At 34.2% G+C, this 16,689-nt stretch overlaps 1 protein-coding gene across 5 annotated transcripts in view; it reads left to right on the forward strand.

The window, feature by feature from the left end:
* The window catches only part of SOX5 (SRY-box transcription factor 5), a 1,007,739-nt gene that overhangs the window by 884,681 nt on the left and 106,369 nt on the right, over positions 1–16,689 (forward strand). The gene's annotated exons all lie outside the window — the stretch shown is intronic.

A 16,689-nucleotide genomic window follows, 5' to 3' on the forward strand; every position in this document is an offset into this window, starting at 1 on the left:
TTTTCTCCTCAACATTCTGAACGCCTTCCAACTCAGATCAGAGAGAACTTGCCCAACCTAGTTAGATCCCTTTCCCCTAGTTCCTTTGGATCCTGTGTATTTTCTCTTTTATTTTAATTGTAAGTTCTATGAGGGCAGGTGCTGATTCTGTCTTATTCATTGTTATATCTAAACTTTAGTACAACATCCCATTACCTGTTGAATGAATGAATGAATGAATGACCACCTCATTACAAACACTACAAGGATATTTTTACACTAAGTGAGAAGTTAGACTAAGATAACTGTCTATATAGCTTTATTAAATTTAGATGCCTATGATTTTATGACTTCTTTTTTACCAAAATTGAAATCGCATACTGTTAGTTTGGGAAACAGTCTAATACCTCACTTTCTAAAATGTAAGTAGCCAAAATGCCAACTATAATCTGTTAAGTAAAAATCATAGCAAATTCCAAAGAGAGACTAGACTGCTAAGCAACATATATTCTAGAAGCTTATTACCACGGCCATAAAAAATACAAAGACAAGTTTATTGAAATATTTTCATTGATAAAAGTAGAACATAATTGAAAGCAATTAATGAAATATCATCATCTTTTAGCTATTCAAGTAGAATATTATTTTGTAAAATCCAGTATATTTGGGTTCATTTATATGTTAATAAATTGCCCCATTAACATTTTGCTATGCTTCAGTACATACTGCGTCTGAGAAACTCTGTCCAACATTCCTAGAAACCAGATCTAAACTTCCTGCTAAATGATGTTTTGAACTTTCACATTTTAACATTTATTCCCAGTCTTTGAATTTTTGCTTTTTTTTTAAAAGATTTTACTTATTTATTTGACAGAGAGAGACACAGCGAGAGAGCGAACACAAGCAGGGGGAGGGTGAGAGGGAGAAGCAGGTTTCCTGCCGAGCAGGGAGCCCTGCAGAGCCCAATGCAGGGCTCTATCCCAGGACCCTTGAATCATGACCTGAGCCGAAGTGAGACGCTTAATGACTGAGCCACCCAGGTGCCCCTGAACCTTTCTTTATATAATATTGAAGAAATGGGATATCATTTTTTAAATATACAAAGCCATTTGAGAGGAGTAGATTGCAACTACAAAGTCTAGGTAAAAGTGAACTGAACTCAGGACTATAAAAATTCACACTTGTATGGTATTTTGCCCTTTGCAGTTTTTACACTGTTTATGCACATCTTTCTCTTGACTTCAATTTCATATGTTTTAAGACAGTGTTCTCACTCTGGATCCTGAATTTATTCATTCCGTATTATTTCCACATCATTCTATCTTTGTAGATTGATTCATCCAGAAACACCAACATATTTTTACAATTAAGGACTATATTTATATTCTAAATATTTAAATTATAAGAATAATTTAAATTCTAAATACAGAATTTTAAACTCTATTGCCACACTAAATTCTGCATTTTTAATCATAAAATATTTTTTGTTTTGTTTCCATTTTCCTAAGGAATTACTGTTCACATTAAACACATGTTGCCAATGTGTTTTTTGGTAACCTTGGTTACTAAAGTGAAAAAAAATAAGACACTTTTAAAAATCATCAGTTGCCTCAGACTGCACCTGCAATATATACATATAGACTAGTTCTGTTTTCCAGAAAGAAATTTTTTTAAGCAACTGTAGAAATAAGTCCAATTAGCAAATATTGTGCTGAAGAGAAAACCATATTGAGTATGAACAATAGCGTAACTCTAGGCCTGGAAAAGGTCAAGAACACCTCTACCTCACTCCCATTTGACAGAGTTGGCATACTATGTTTGTTCAATGTTAATGTGATGTGGCATGGAGAAATTTTTCCCTTTCTAAAATTGTTCATATATTAACCATTTGATATCTGTACCTTTGGTGATTAAAACTATAAATAATACAATTTCTTTTGTAACCCTGGAAATAAAATAGAATAAAGCCTTTACAGCTGCTGGCAAGCTTCAAGCTAGCATCATGCCAAACTCTAAAACTAAGAAGCCAGTAGCAAAAGAAAGTACCACCCTTGTTGACACTCTGGCACTTTGAGTCAGTTTGGATGGAATCAGTAAATAGTCCAGACTATTCCTCCCTAATCACATTGCAGGAAAGAACAGAGACAGGGAAGGACACAAATCTTGCCATCTCTCCTTAGGGGGCCTTCTTATTATATTCCCTCCATAACTGCCCACCATATGTGACTTCTCTACTCATCAGTTATTTTATTTTATTTATTTATTTATTTATTTATTTTTAAGATTTTATTTATTTATTTGACAGAGAGACCAGTGAGAGAGGGAACACAAGCAGGGGGAGTGGGAGAGGGAGAAGCAGGCGCCCCGCAGAGCAGGGAGCCCGATGCGGGGCTCGATCCCAGGACCCTGGGATCATGACCTGAGCTGAAGGCAGACGCTTAACGACTGAGCCACCCAGGCGCCCCTCGTCAGTTATTTTAATTTGAGTATTATTATGTAGTTCTCAATGAAAGAGTCTGACCAATTCATCTTGATTTGAGTTTCAAGTAAATATGAAACATGTATTTGTTGGTATCAAAAACTCAGATGCTTTTCATCAATCCATTCATAGAAGGTATTGATGATAAATTTTTCTGTTTAGACTACATGACTTGATAAAATAAATAAAATAAAAGTCTCTGGAACTACACAAGAAAGTTAAAATGTTCTCAACGGGAAAAAAGTAAAATAAAAACATAAGTTGGGGATGCCTGGGTGGCTCAGTCAGTGAAGCGGCCAACTCTTGGTTTTGGCTCAGGTCATGATCTCAGGGTCCTGGGATTGAGCCCTGCATTAGACGCCATATTCAGCAGGGAGTCTACTTCAGGATTCTCTCTCTTTCCTTCTCCCTCTGCCCCTCCCTGTGCTTATTCATTCTCCCTCTCTAAAATAAATAAATAAATCTTAAAAAAAAAAAAGGTTGGGGACCCTAACCATCATCGATTGATTTAGCATCTTCTGTTTTCCAAAAAGGAAATTTTCAGTTGCACATAAAGATATTTTCTCTTTGAGAAATGTAGTAGTAGAAATATGGCATTGAATGGGGACCTACAGAATGGAGGTGCTGGATTTTCTCTTAATTGCTAGAATGAAGGTCAGTAAACAATAGAAAATAGCAGTACAGCCAAAGAATTCAGAACAAACCGTCTAGATAGAAAAGAAGCTTTAAAGAATGTTGTAGTCCACTCTTATCGATGAATATGTAGATAAATTCACAAATATTGATGTAGTATTATCAGAATCTCAGATTGTGTTCTGGCATTTGCTATTAATGAAATCAAACATGAAACTGCACTTCTTCATGGATCCATATCTAGTTATTCCTTTTCCTACTTATTTCTTAATATCTAAAAATACTTCCAAACTTCTAAGGAGTTAAAAATAATGGTGCATTATTAAATTTGAATATTTTAATATATGTAATAACTTGATTGATAAAACACTGATTTGATCAATCAACTCCATTCACAGACCATTCCATTCAGGGGAAGAAATTAATGAAATAATCTGTATATTTAACTTGTCAGTTCTATGAAAACTGTCAACTAAGTTGCTATATGTAGACACACCCCAGTTTTTATATTGCATAATTAAAAATCCCAATTTTTTTTGAGAGAGAGAGAGCGCACATGTACATGTGCACATGCAAGTGGAGATGGGGGTGAGGGGCGGCGGAAGGAGAGAGAGACTCTTTTTGTTTTGTTTTGTTTTGTTTTTTGAGAGAGAGACTTTTTTTTTTTATAACGATTTTTATTTATTTATTTGAGAGAGAGACTGAGAGAGAGAGAGCATGAGAGGGGGGAGGGTCAGAGGGAGAAGCAGGCTCCCTGCCGAGCAGGGAGCCCGATGCGGGACTCGATCCCGGGACTCCAGGATCATGACCTGAGCCGAAGGCAGTCGCTTAACCAACTGAGCCACCCAGGTGCCCCCAAAATCCCAATTTTAAATTATATTTGTAGGTGCCTGCTCATTTTAATCAGAAAACTGTGATTAAATTTCTTGAAATAAATTTTAAAACTAAATAACTAAGCTTCTAATACTGAATAATAAAATAAATGGTATACAAATGAATTGGTTCAAATACACTTTGGGTGGTTGAAGAGTCCAAGGAGATAGTCCCTTTGCCTCTGCTGGAAAATCTGACTGAAATCCTAACCTCTTGCTTAACCAAGATCTTCAACTTGTGAACCACAAAACTGTTTCAGGTAGATAGTTTTGAAATAAACTGTACATACTTTTGACTCCTATACAGTACTTTCATGTTGGCAAGAAGACACCACTTTTGTGTTTGCTCATCATGGTAAAAAAACTAACAAAATTCAGAATAATTTTGAATGTGTATGTTGGGTTTAGCATATTAAACTTGAGAGAGACTTTTAAGATAAAGTGGTTGAAGGTCATAATGTGGTTAATACCACTTTCACTGACTCCAATTTCCAGTTCTCTTTCCATAACACATGGCTTCTTCGCACCCCACCCTCAAGGTTAAATGCTATTCCTTTAGAACATATAGTTTATAGGCAGAAATGAGAAGAATAGGTGTTTCGCTTTTTACTAATAACTACAGTCCTCTGCCCCTCTCCTTTCTGTTTGGGTGTAAAATTTCTAGTTATATAATTCTAATAGCTGCCTTAGAAATTTTTGACAGGAACACATTTTATGTGGAAATAAAAAAAATCTACAGGAAGGCAATCCAATAAAATAACCCATTTTCTATATACAGTCTAAAACAAACAGTTGTAAAAGAGTTGGCTCAAGAGTTTAGCCCAAAGTGTCAAGTTGAATGTATCGCATAGCTACAGATAGAGTCTTTCCCCATAGATAGGCATGTGCCTCGTGCTAAAGTTCCCGAACTGTGTGCTAAGGTACCAGGGTGCTTTTGCAAATCCACAGGGGCATACAGCATATTTTAAAATTTCAGGGAAAATACGGAGGCATCTGTCAGATACTACATAAACTACCTTAGTTTTTGGACCTTACTACTTGACAAAACGGAGCAGTTGGGTATTTCTTTTGTCCTGCAGGTGCCACGAAAAAATTATTGAGCCGCTGATGGTGCCTGAATCCAGGGAATTTTAGGAACTCTTGGTCTTGTCTAGTCTATATTCATTTAAAAACCTATTATGACCTTTTTTACTAGAAAGTTATTGGTGTTGACCTATCGTATTACAACCACAGAACAGGATATTATAACAAAATTTATCTTGCACTTATGGGATATGGACAATATTGTATAGATAAGCAGTTGATTCATTTGTCTATACCAGTTGATTCCTGTGTCTATATGATTTCAAACATTTAATTGTTTGGTTCGTTTTGATTTAATTAACCCAGTGTCAAGTAGACAATTACTAGTTGAAAGGTACTTGGAATGAGAGAGCATGGACTTGGAATCAAGTTTTGCCTTGTTCTGCTACTTTGATTGTCTTTGTGCAGGTTACTGAGCTTTAGTTTTCTCATCTATAATGTGGATTCATAACACCCATTTTAAATTGTTATAGAGATTAAACAGGATTATATATGAAGTGGTGCCTAGTATTGTGCCAGCAAAACACAGATCCTGTTTCAAAAGGGGAAAAAAAAGATTCTGAAACCACACCTGGCAATTAATTGCATTGCATATCCTATCTAGGATCAAATTCATTCTGCCACACCTGAATGAGGCTTCCTCTGACTGGGAAAATAGAATTATTTAGAGAAAAGTATTACAGTGCTGAAGGAAACCATTTGTCTCATGTAGATACAAACTTAGCCTTAACTATTTACATTATTATCACCAAGTTTTAACTTTTTCAGTTGTCATTTTCCCTTTGTATATTTATCAAAGCTCATGTTGGAAAAGATCATGTGATTGAAAATGTATTTAGTCATTGTTCTGGCTGTATGAAAATGGAAATATATTCACATACTCTTTCCGCATTTTAACATGTTGATTAATTTTTCAGAAATGTGCTAAATAAAAGAGCCATATAAAGTTACTGATTGAAATATTTAATTGCCTTATGAGATTAGCTTAAATAAATAGAAGTCGATGAGCCAAGCTTAATAAACTTAAAATATGCTGTATTTATTCTTCATCAGTTTTCTGAACAGTATTTCCGCTTCCAATAAAAAGGAAACTCTCAGTTAATTAGTTCCTCATACACCACAATAAAATTAATGTTTAGGAGTTAAATACCATAAACTTCCTCAGGCATATTTGCTGATGTGTTCCTGTTTTTGGTTAATGTCACATGTTTCATTGTTTAATGGGGATATCATGTGGGTTCCATTATATCGCTCTTGTGTAAAGGGTCCATGTGTCTGGCATTTTAGGAGACTGCATGCTAATTTCTGATTTAACTGTGTCAGCTGTGTCAGCTGACATACAGGTCATTGACAATCAGTGCTGAAACAATCACCAAATCACAAGCTAAAAACCATTGACATGGTACGCTTTTATCAAACTGACAAAATAGGAAACATGTGTTGTCAGGATCACATACTGTAGGTTCTTTGTACATAAGCAGAGAGGACAGGATGTAATCATATATTCAGGCTTCTGGGTTTGCGTGTTTTAAAATTACTGTAACCAGCTCTTCTTTTTACCCCCTTCCCCCGAAACATCTTATAAACCAATAACTTTGAATGAACCAGACTTTGTTGTAGAGCTTAGTAAATATAGATATTATATTATTTGTTATATATTTATTACATAAGTATATATAATTAGTACTATTAGTAAATAGATATAAAATATATTTTTTAAAGAATTGCTGTGGTACCTAAACAGCCAATCCTTTAAATTCCCATCTGCAAGAAGTAAGATTGGTGATGTAAAAATATGAGATGGTTAAAAAGTAAAGAGAACTGAGTGCAGAAATGTATATAACATTCCACAATTACATGGTGTCAGCCACCCTCCAATTCTCATGGGAAAGATGTTTCTAGGCCAATAAAATGTGTTTTTTTCCTAAAAGGGAGTTTATAATATTTTTACAAAATTCATCACTGAGAAAAGGGAGATGTACATGTCTTTATTGTGACAAAGTGTCATACTTTGGTATAAAAATAATAGCTTATATTGTGCCTTATTGTTTATAAGACATAGACATGTAACTAATTTTAAGCATCATAACTGTGAGATAACTGAGCTATGTTAGTAACTAGTGTTTGATCCAGCCCTCCCCACACACACGCTCTACCAACAAAATACACACATACAAGCAAACAGACTATGAGTATACATTTAATCTTTTAATCCATCTTGTTTGCTTTTTTTAACACAAAAGAACATAAGCATGCCATTCAATTTAAATATAAACCCATTTGGGTCAGTATTTTCTTTTTGACTTGATTCTTGATCATGCAGAGTCGCCAAATGGAGAGTCAGCTAATGACACTCTGTGCTCTCAGCCAAGAGGCCTCAAAAGGTGGTGTTACCATATATATATAAGTTTGCCATAGTGTAGCCTACCCCTCAGAATTCTAAATTCATATTTTTCTGGCCATGGCAAACATGGAATGTCATCTCTGTAGCAGGCTGAAACTAAGGTCATCAGACTGAAGTACAAGCCTAGAAGAGCAATACATTATTTTAATTGAATAAATGTAACTGTCAATGATACTGGACGCCTCTGTTCTCCAGTATGCATGCTCCTTCACTGTAAAAAAACTCCATTAGAAGGCAAACTTTAGTCATGAGGTTGATAGGAAAATATGGAAGCAGAAAAAGTAGTTAAGAAAACAGTGGAAGAGAGCATTTGACTCTAACTCTACAGTAGATACATATTTTCCATGAGGACTGAACAAGTCATGCTCTTGGAATATCATGTGGAATCAGATACTGTATTAGGTTTACCTACTGTAAAAGACCAAAATAATAGTAGCTTAAACAAGGTGAAAGAATATTTTTCACTTACCTAATAGTCCAAACATTGCTCCTGTGGTAGGTCTGTGATAGCAGATCCCAGGCTTGTTTTCTTATTTATTTATTATACCACCTTCTGAAATTATGGCTCCTGTCTCACAGTCTTGGATATCTTCCCTAGCGCCATATCTCCATTCCAGGCAGAGGAAAGGGCAGAAGCAGAGAGAACTACAGCTACTTTTTAAATAGTACTATTTCCCTAATAATTTATTTTGGCTCTATGTGCAAAGAGTATTTTCTTAAACCTATTTATATAGTCAGCTCATAACAACCCTTCACATTTTTTCCTAATATATTAAAGATAGCACTTGCTGACTACACAAACCTCAAACAATGTAGAAGTATAGAAAACAGAAACTAAAAGTTATCTGTCTACACTCATATACCCCTATAACCCCACTCCCCAGAGGTTATCACTGTTAACAATTTGGTACTTATTTTCCCAGGACTATAGATATAAATATGTACTTATTTATACATACATATGTATATACATCTGTTTATGTATAGATACAAATATGTAATATGTATGATCTGAACATATTTGTAGGTTGTAATGTATATGCTATGATACATATATACTATATATTTGGTATGTACTACATAATATATAAGGTATGTGAGGGTAAATGTTATATTAGGAATATAAAAAAAATCATGGCCATCTTTTCTTTTCCCTAATTTTAGATCTCACTTATCCTGCATCATATTCATTAATCTGGATTACCATATTTTATTTTCATTCCCCACTAATGAACATTTAATTTTGTATACAATGTTTATAGTTAAATAATTCTAAGGTAAACATTTTTGTGTGCACATATTTGCCCCAAATGAATTCTTCATGTAACCAGTTCTATTCCAATATATGGCATTTTACTTTCATTAATTTGTTCCTTTTTGAACATTTTTCCCAAGAGATTGCCTCTAAATTCTAATGCTTTCCTAGTTGGTTAATGGAAGGACTAAAACTTTGAAAGTTGGCTGGTGTGAGTTAAGCTATAAATAAGCATCAATGAGACTTGTAATCCAAAACTATTAATTGTCTGGATTTAATAAATTCTGTTAGGGAAAAAATTAAACAAGATATCAAAAGACCTTGATAGTCACAATCCCATTTCATATCATTCTGTGCCCTTAGGCTAGTCATTTTCTTCCTTGTGCCTTAGCTTTTTAATCTTTAAGGTAGCTACAATAATGTCTGCCCTACCCACTTCATAAGGAGATTGTAAAAACTAGATGGGAGAGTATAGGCATTTCTCAGGAATTTAAATTATTATATAAGTATAACATATTATTATTTTTAAATGTATAAGTCTGTTTTGAACATTTAGGATGTGACATAATAAAAAATTTCAGGAGTTGATTCTAGGCTTCTGTACTTCTGACCAGGACTTTTGCATTATTTGGTTTTCATTTTTTAGGGGGAGGGGCTATTCCATAATATTTCTTAATTTTCAGAGGTCTAAAATATATCTTTCTAGTAGAAAGCTCTCAACCATAAATCATCCCAAACGTATAGCTTATAGCCTTATTGTTTCAGAGTTTAGGAAACTTCCTGTTCTCAACCTGCAGATCACGGACTCTGGATACATTCCAGGAGGAAGGATATCAATGATAGACAGAAAAGTGGAAAGGCTATAAAAGGTGTCATAAAATGAAATGCTTGCTAAACCTTATTATTAGAAGTGGAAAATAAAAGAGAAATAGCATTTGATTTGGTCTTAAGTGGCTTATACGAATGCCCCCCTTCTAAATCACTACTTTCAAATGCCTGAATCATTTGGGGTGCTTTTCTATGTGCCATTAATATCCTTGTAAGACACAGAAGCAAAATGTAGACACAGTAGTCTAATGTAGGTTCGGATATAGAAGCTGTCCCCTAATTAATGATTCTCTTCGAGCAGCTTAAAATGAATTATCATGCAATAGCTTAGATGATGCCTTAGTAGCAATACTGAAATACAGGAGGAAAAGGAAATTTCTTTGATTCATTTTCACCTTTTCAGGGATACTCAGATTTCTTAGATAATTAACCCAGGAATTTTCATTAGTGCTAGAATTCATTTAATTTATGGGCAAAGAGGTAAAGAAAGAATGCTCTATCTTTTATAATCAGAAATTTCTTCCTATTTTGAGAGGCATTTCTTAAAAAGTTTATCATCTCTAGCCAACTGAGTAACTATTAATTAAGTAGAATAAAGTTTTCATTTGCCATGCTCCATTTAAAAGACATAAAAATATTTCTTTTTGTGTGTGTGTGTGTGTCAGTATGACTTTTTTTATGTTATGTTAATCACCATACATTACATCATTAGTTTTTGATGTAGTGTTCCATGATTCATTATTTGCGTATAACACCCAGTGCTCCATTCAGTACGTGCCCTCTTTAATACCCATCACCAGGCTAACCCATCCCTCCACCACCTCCCCTCTAGAACCCTCAGTTTGTTTCTCAGAGTCCATAGTCTCTCATGGTTCATCTCCCCCTCCGATTCCCCCCCTTCATTTTTCCCTTCCTACTATCTTCTTCCTTTTTTTTTTTTAACATATAATGAATTATTTGTTTCAGAGGTACAGGTCTGTGATTCAGCAGTCTTACACAGTTCACAGTGCTCACCATAGCACATACCCTCCCCAATGTCTATCACCCAGCCACCCCATTTTTAAAAATCCTTTACTGAAAAAGTTAACCTATGACAAAGCAGTGAAGAACTAACAATTACCTCAAAACATCTTCTTTTAAATAGATGTTTAGTCAGACAAGAGATAATTATTAATTTTACTTTCTCAAATAAAATTCATATGAAATATTTATATTTATTACTTATTTTATGAGAGTTTACTCTAAAATATTAGCATTCCTTATAAAAAGTTTCAAGTATTAAAGTCTTATACTATTCTAGCAAATCAATAAAGGCTTTACAGTTTTACAATTTTCTGCATTTGGAAGCACCTTTATCGAAACTTGTGTATACCATATCAGTTCTTCTGAACTTCTTAACTTGGATTCCACAAGATGATTTAGTGGAATTGTTATAAATTTAACTTACCTAAAAGGTAGGGAGGGAGGAGGTATAGCTGAGCTTATTACCATAAAAAGCAAAGTTCACCTCGCTTGGATTTCAGAAAGTCTAAGGTAATTTGAACAGTCACGATGATGAAAGATTTTGTTTTGGTCATTTGTTTATATATAACATCTTTTCTGGTAAACACCTTGACCATGCTCAGGTGCCTTAATGACATCATAATAATGGTTTCTTGTTAGTGAACAGAAATTATTTTAAGATTTTAGAAATTAGTATTATTTACTTTTAAATATTCAATGAGATATGAATTACTTTAAAATCAAAATTTACAAAAGAGACAGATTATGGAATATTATAAAAGAATTATTTGATAAATGAAAATATTTTACAGAAGATTCTTTACCTCTTCTGGGTCCATATTTCCTTATATCCCCAAACCCTAGGCTTCTCTTTCCCCTCTATTCCCTATTGTACTTTTGTATCGTTGGTAAATGATCATCTTCTTTTCATTATTGTTTGAATTAAACCCTGAATTGTTTGAATTAAATTGAATTGTTTGAATTAAACCCTATACAAAAACTAATTTGTTCCTTATTGTATAATTATTTGCTCACAATCTGTTTCTTCTACTAAACTGTAAGCTTTTGATATGGGAAGAGTGGTCTCCTGTGTTTGATATTTGTTAATTTCTTAATTAAATAAATATTCTTCATTTATTCAGTCAATTAAAAAAAAAAACATTTTAACAGCCCGTGCTATGTATTTAACAGAACTGTGCATTTTAACAGTTCCTGTACTAAGAACTGGGGATTTAAAGATGAGTAAGACATAATCCCTGCCTTTAGGATGCTCATAGTGTATTTGGGGAGAATGACAGATGTAATATGATAGACATATGCCTACAATTTTAACAGAAGTCAGGGGAAAGGGAGTGAATTCAAATTTAAGAGAGGTGGAAGGTGTCAGAAAAGGCTTCTTGAAGTGGGGACCCCTAAGTCAAATTCCAAAGGATGAAGGACAACAAAGCAATTGAAGAAGTTGCCGGGGTGGAGGAATACAGAAACAACATTCCAAACAGAACAAAGTAGTCTGAATGGAGGCTGGGAAGCAAGAGATGGAATAGGGTGTACATGGACCTATAAATAGTTGTGTTTTAAGAGTAAATTATAAAGCAAGGAATGACAAGTGAGTAGTGCGAGGATGTAAGAAGAGACAACTCAGGGACATATTTATGCTCTGGATATGCTAGAGGAACTGAAAAACCATCGGGGCTTCCTCTCATCCTTACTTTTCAGCTCATCCGTTTATTCATTTAGCGGATGTTTAGTATCTATTGTGCATCAGGCACTGCAGCTCATGGACTTCTCTCATCTGAAGACCTAACCCAAGCCTAGCCCTTTCTTCCTCTGATTCTTTCTTCAGTGATTTGAGTTCCAGTAAATTCTTCCTTTCTTTGGTAATTACTGTCTTTCTCATTCATTTGATTTTAATCATGTGGCTTTGTTTTATTTCACTTTTGGTATCTGTATATCTTATTTTTGTAACCTAAAGTGTCATCAAGGCAAGACTATACGTTTTATTTCTTTGTGTCCTCCAAATAGTATTAGATACGTTTTAGTTGAAGGAACACTAAATGCATATATCTATTTGAAAATTGAAGTCTGTATTTGCATACTGTTCTAAAAATAGTCTATGATGTTTTCTGAAAAAATACTTTTTTACTGAAGTACTAATGTCTATAGTACTTACAAACTGTAAGATCCTGTACATTTGTGTGTGTATGTGTGTGTATATAATGAGAATAATAATAAATCTACAGTACTGAATTGTGAAGATTAAATGAGATTTTATACACACACATAAATATGTTCATATATATGGATGTATATATGTATATTTATATATGTATATATGTAAAACATTTTAATAGAGTGCTAAAAGTCAACAAATACTAGTTGCCCACATTTCAAATCAGTAGGAGAATACTCAGAAAATGATGTTGGAGCAATTGAATAACTATTTGGGTAAAAAATTAGTCATTCTTTAAACTATGTATTAAAATAAAAGCCCAAACTATAACTTTTTCTTATTTTTCTTCTCCTGTATCTCTTTTCTCCCATCAAATTGGTCATCAAGTCTGTCTCCCAGTTCATTCCCTCCTCTCTTTCCCTTATGATTAGTGTAGGCCACTATCATTTCCCACTTGATTTACTGAAGTGGTATTTAACAAGTCTGTTTGTCTCCAGTCTCTCCCTCTTTCAATCAATTCGATCCCTTGCCACAAAATTGATCTATCTAAAACACCCATCAGACTATGTCACTTTCCTGCTTAAAATCTTTCAATGACTTAACATTGCCTTCAAAGTGAAACACAGGACTTTGTAAAATATATGTTCTACCTACTTCTTTAGCTGCAAAGCTTACCCTTCCCTTATGGCATCACATACACTGAGAATATTAAAATATAATCGGAAGCAGGGGTCAGTAAAGGATAGTGGTTATGGTTAACACCACCCTATCAATGGCAGGGGACTCCTTCCAAGCAGAAGGAACCCACCAATTCATCTTTGGGCCCATGAGCTGAAAGAAAGCACCTTTCTTCAAAAGTTCTATCTATAGTGTCCTTTTTACCTCATTTTTTCTTAGATTCTTACATAGCTCCCTCCACCTGGAAGTTAGAATGGTAAGAGCAGAGTGTTTTAAGTCATGATCTGAGGAGATGATTAATTGGAGCAAATTAGTAGTAAATGGTGGATGCTTATTGTGGGACTCTTTAGCAAATAGAAGACATGGAAAGTAGGTGGTAAAATGGTGCTGAAAGGTAATGTGGTAGTGAAACTAGTCATTTTTAAAGAGAGATTTTAACAAATAACATTTCTTGAAACTGTTTCCAAGTTAAGTTCTTTTCTTCAGGTTTCCAGAATACCTTTTACACCACCTTCTAGTTTGCTCATTGTATCATTGGGTTGGCTTATATGTTTATCCCCCTCACTTGATCAGGAACTCGTCTAGGGCTGGGGTTGTCTGTGTCTATGTGTATGGATATTAATTTTTGTATTTCACAGCACCTAGCAAAGGCAATCTGGTATTTGGCAAGGAAGCAAAACCAAACCAAACCAACAAACACAAAACCACGGAGGGCTAATAAAGGAATGAGTCTCCTTATTTCAGTGAAGATAAAGCCATAAAACTTTCCAGAACACTTATATTAGTTCAGTGGATGAAAGGGTGTATGTCCTTGACTGAGGGTAAGAATATACTTGTTTTGACAATCTTCCTCAGCCTAAACAACCTTGTTGGAAAATGTTTTTCTTACTCTGTCGTATATCATAGAAATAAATCCTTCTTAGTGTCAGTGGGGATAATTATTATCTAAATATTCATTACTTTAACACTAATGCAATTAACATGCTTTCTGAGGGGTTATTGGGTTATTGAGTACTAGCTATCTCATTTATATCAATAGACACTATAAGCTAGGTTGTATTCTAAAAACAATTGACTAAGATGCCTCAGTATATTTTTCAACTTTTTGAAAAATTTGTTTTGAGCTAGAATTTTCCATACTTGGCTTTGAAATAGAAGCAAATTAATTCTGGAAAGGGTTAGGGAAAAACTGTTCAAATGGTTAAAACCTAGGAAAGAGTAAAAGATATTACTTTTAACTAGTTGAAAGTCAATTTGAATAACTTACACATGGTTGAAATTTAAAAGTCAGAATTTTCCATTATCTAATTTTTACTAAGTACTTGATGAGGTATTTACAAAATAAACCTGTTGTAATATTTTTTTAGTACAGTTAAATAAGGGATGACACAAATAGTAGATGACAGTAATTACTTCAATAAAAGATCTTTTTTTCCTCAACAGGTCTGAATTTCTCTTTTGCCATTAAGAACTACCCTTGACCTTGTTTTTTAAAGTCTTATAGATTCTGGGGGCATCTGGATGGCTCAGTTGGTTAAACGCCTGCCTTCGGCTCAGGTCATGATCCCAGAGTCCTGGGAGGGCTCCCTGCTCAGTGGGGAGCCTGCTTCTCCCTCTCCCTCTATAGCTCCCCCTGCTTGTGCTCTCTCTCTCTGTGTCAAATAAATAAATAAAATCTTTAAAAAAAAATAAAAAAAATAAAGTCTTATAGATTCTGTGTTCACTTCAGACACCAGGACATGCATGTAATATATTTTGAACTTAATTAAGAGTTAAATTGCTGTATTGGCCATTTTCACAGTTATTGTATTTGTATTTACTTAGTAACTTGGAGCAAATTTCAATCAAACTAGTTCTGGGTATTCTGGGCCTGAAAAGTTGTCAATAAGGTAGACATGCTTCAAATTATGTATGTTTGTATGTTGAACAGTGCCTTAGACACAAACTTTGAAAATTAGTTGATATCCTGTTTATGATTATATAATTATATCTTGGAAACTATATACGATTAAAGATACATAATAGCTATTGCAGTCTTTTTAATTCATGCTGTGAATCTTTTGTTTTCTCCAATTAAACATCAAATACACTGATATGTGACCATGTATAGCAAACATATTATATTAGTTTGCTCAGGCTGCCATAACAAAATACTACAAACTGAGTGGCTTAAAAACAGAAAATTTTTTTCGCAAGTTCTGGAGGCTAGAAGTCCAAGATCAAGGTGTCCATGGGGTAGATTTCATTCTGAGGTTTCTTTCCTTGACTTGTAGATGGCCATCTTCTCCTCCTCTGTCCTCACTTGGTTGTCCTCTGTGTTGTCTGTGTCCTAATCTCTTCCTCTTATACAAACAGTAGTCACATTGAATTAGGGTCCACCCGAATGACCTCGTTTTACTTTAATTACCTCTTAAAGGCTTATCTTCAAATACAGTAGCATTCTGAGATACTGGGGGTTAGCACTTCAACATGTAAATTTTGGGGGAGGGAGCACAACTCAGCCCATTACACATATATAAAATTATTTAGCTTGTGTAAATGTTTTATGTATATACGTGCATTTATGCCCACACTACAATATGGGATGTGTACAACAGAATAGTCATTCATTCATATGTATAAATGTTTTATATACGTACATGCATTTACAATATGGGATGTGTATAACATAATAGTCATTCATTCATATGTATAAATGCTTTATATATATACATGCATTTACACCCACACATATAGGATGTGTATAACGTAATAGTTATTCATTCATATGTATACAATTGACCCTTGAACAACACAGACTTATTCACACATTTGGATTGATAGCAAACACCTGCATAGGTATTTTGGGCACTTCTGAATTACTAACATTTAGTGGTTAATAAGAAATTGAGTATGTGTTCATTTAAAGTTCATTAGTTAAAATCTCAACTTAGGTTAGAGATTGGGTCATTTTTAAAACCCCCCTATTACCTAACTTCTTTAGTGACACTTGCTAAAACTTCATTTCATATCAATTTCCTTGTTGTATCCAAATATCCTCCAGTCTGGGGTATGAAAAGTTTCACAGCTCCTTGACTTCAGCCTCTTTTCCCTCTACTTTATTCTATCACCTATCAGATAAACTGATTTCTCTCCATTCCCTCAGCGTGTCATACACATGTTTTGATGCATTTCACCTTACCTAAAACATCTATCTCCCTTCATCTGCAAATCTTCAAGTCCAAGTTCATTCTTATTTTTACCTTTATTCTCTAAAGACTGAAGCCTGGAATTAGTTCTCCCTTAACTCCTAAAGAACTCATGGAT

The sequence above is a fragment of the Mirounga leonina genome, unplaced genomic scaffold (assembly GCF_011800145.1).
Source record: "Mirounga leonina isolate KUSES-001 unplaced genomic scaffold, KU_Mleo_1.0 Mir_201, whole genome shotgun sequence".
Lineage (NCBI taxonomy): Eukaryota > Metazoa > Chordata > Mammalia > Carnivora > Phocidae > Mirounga > Mirounga leonina.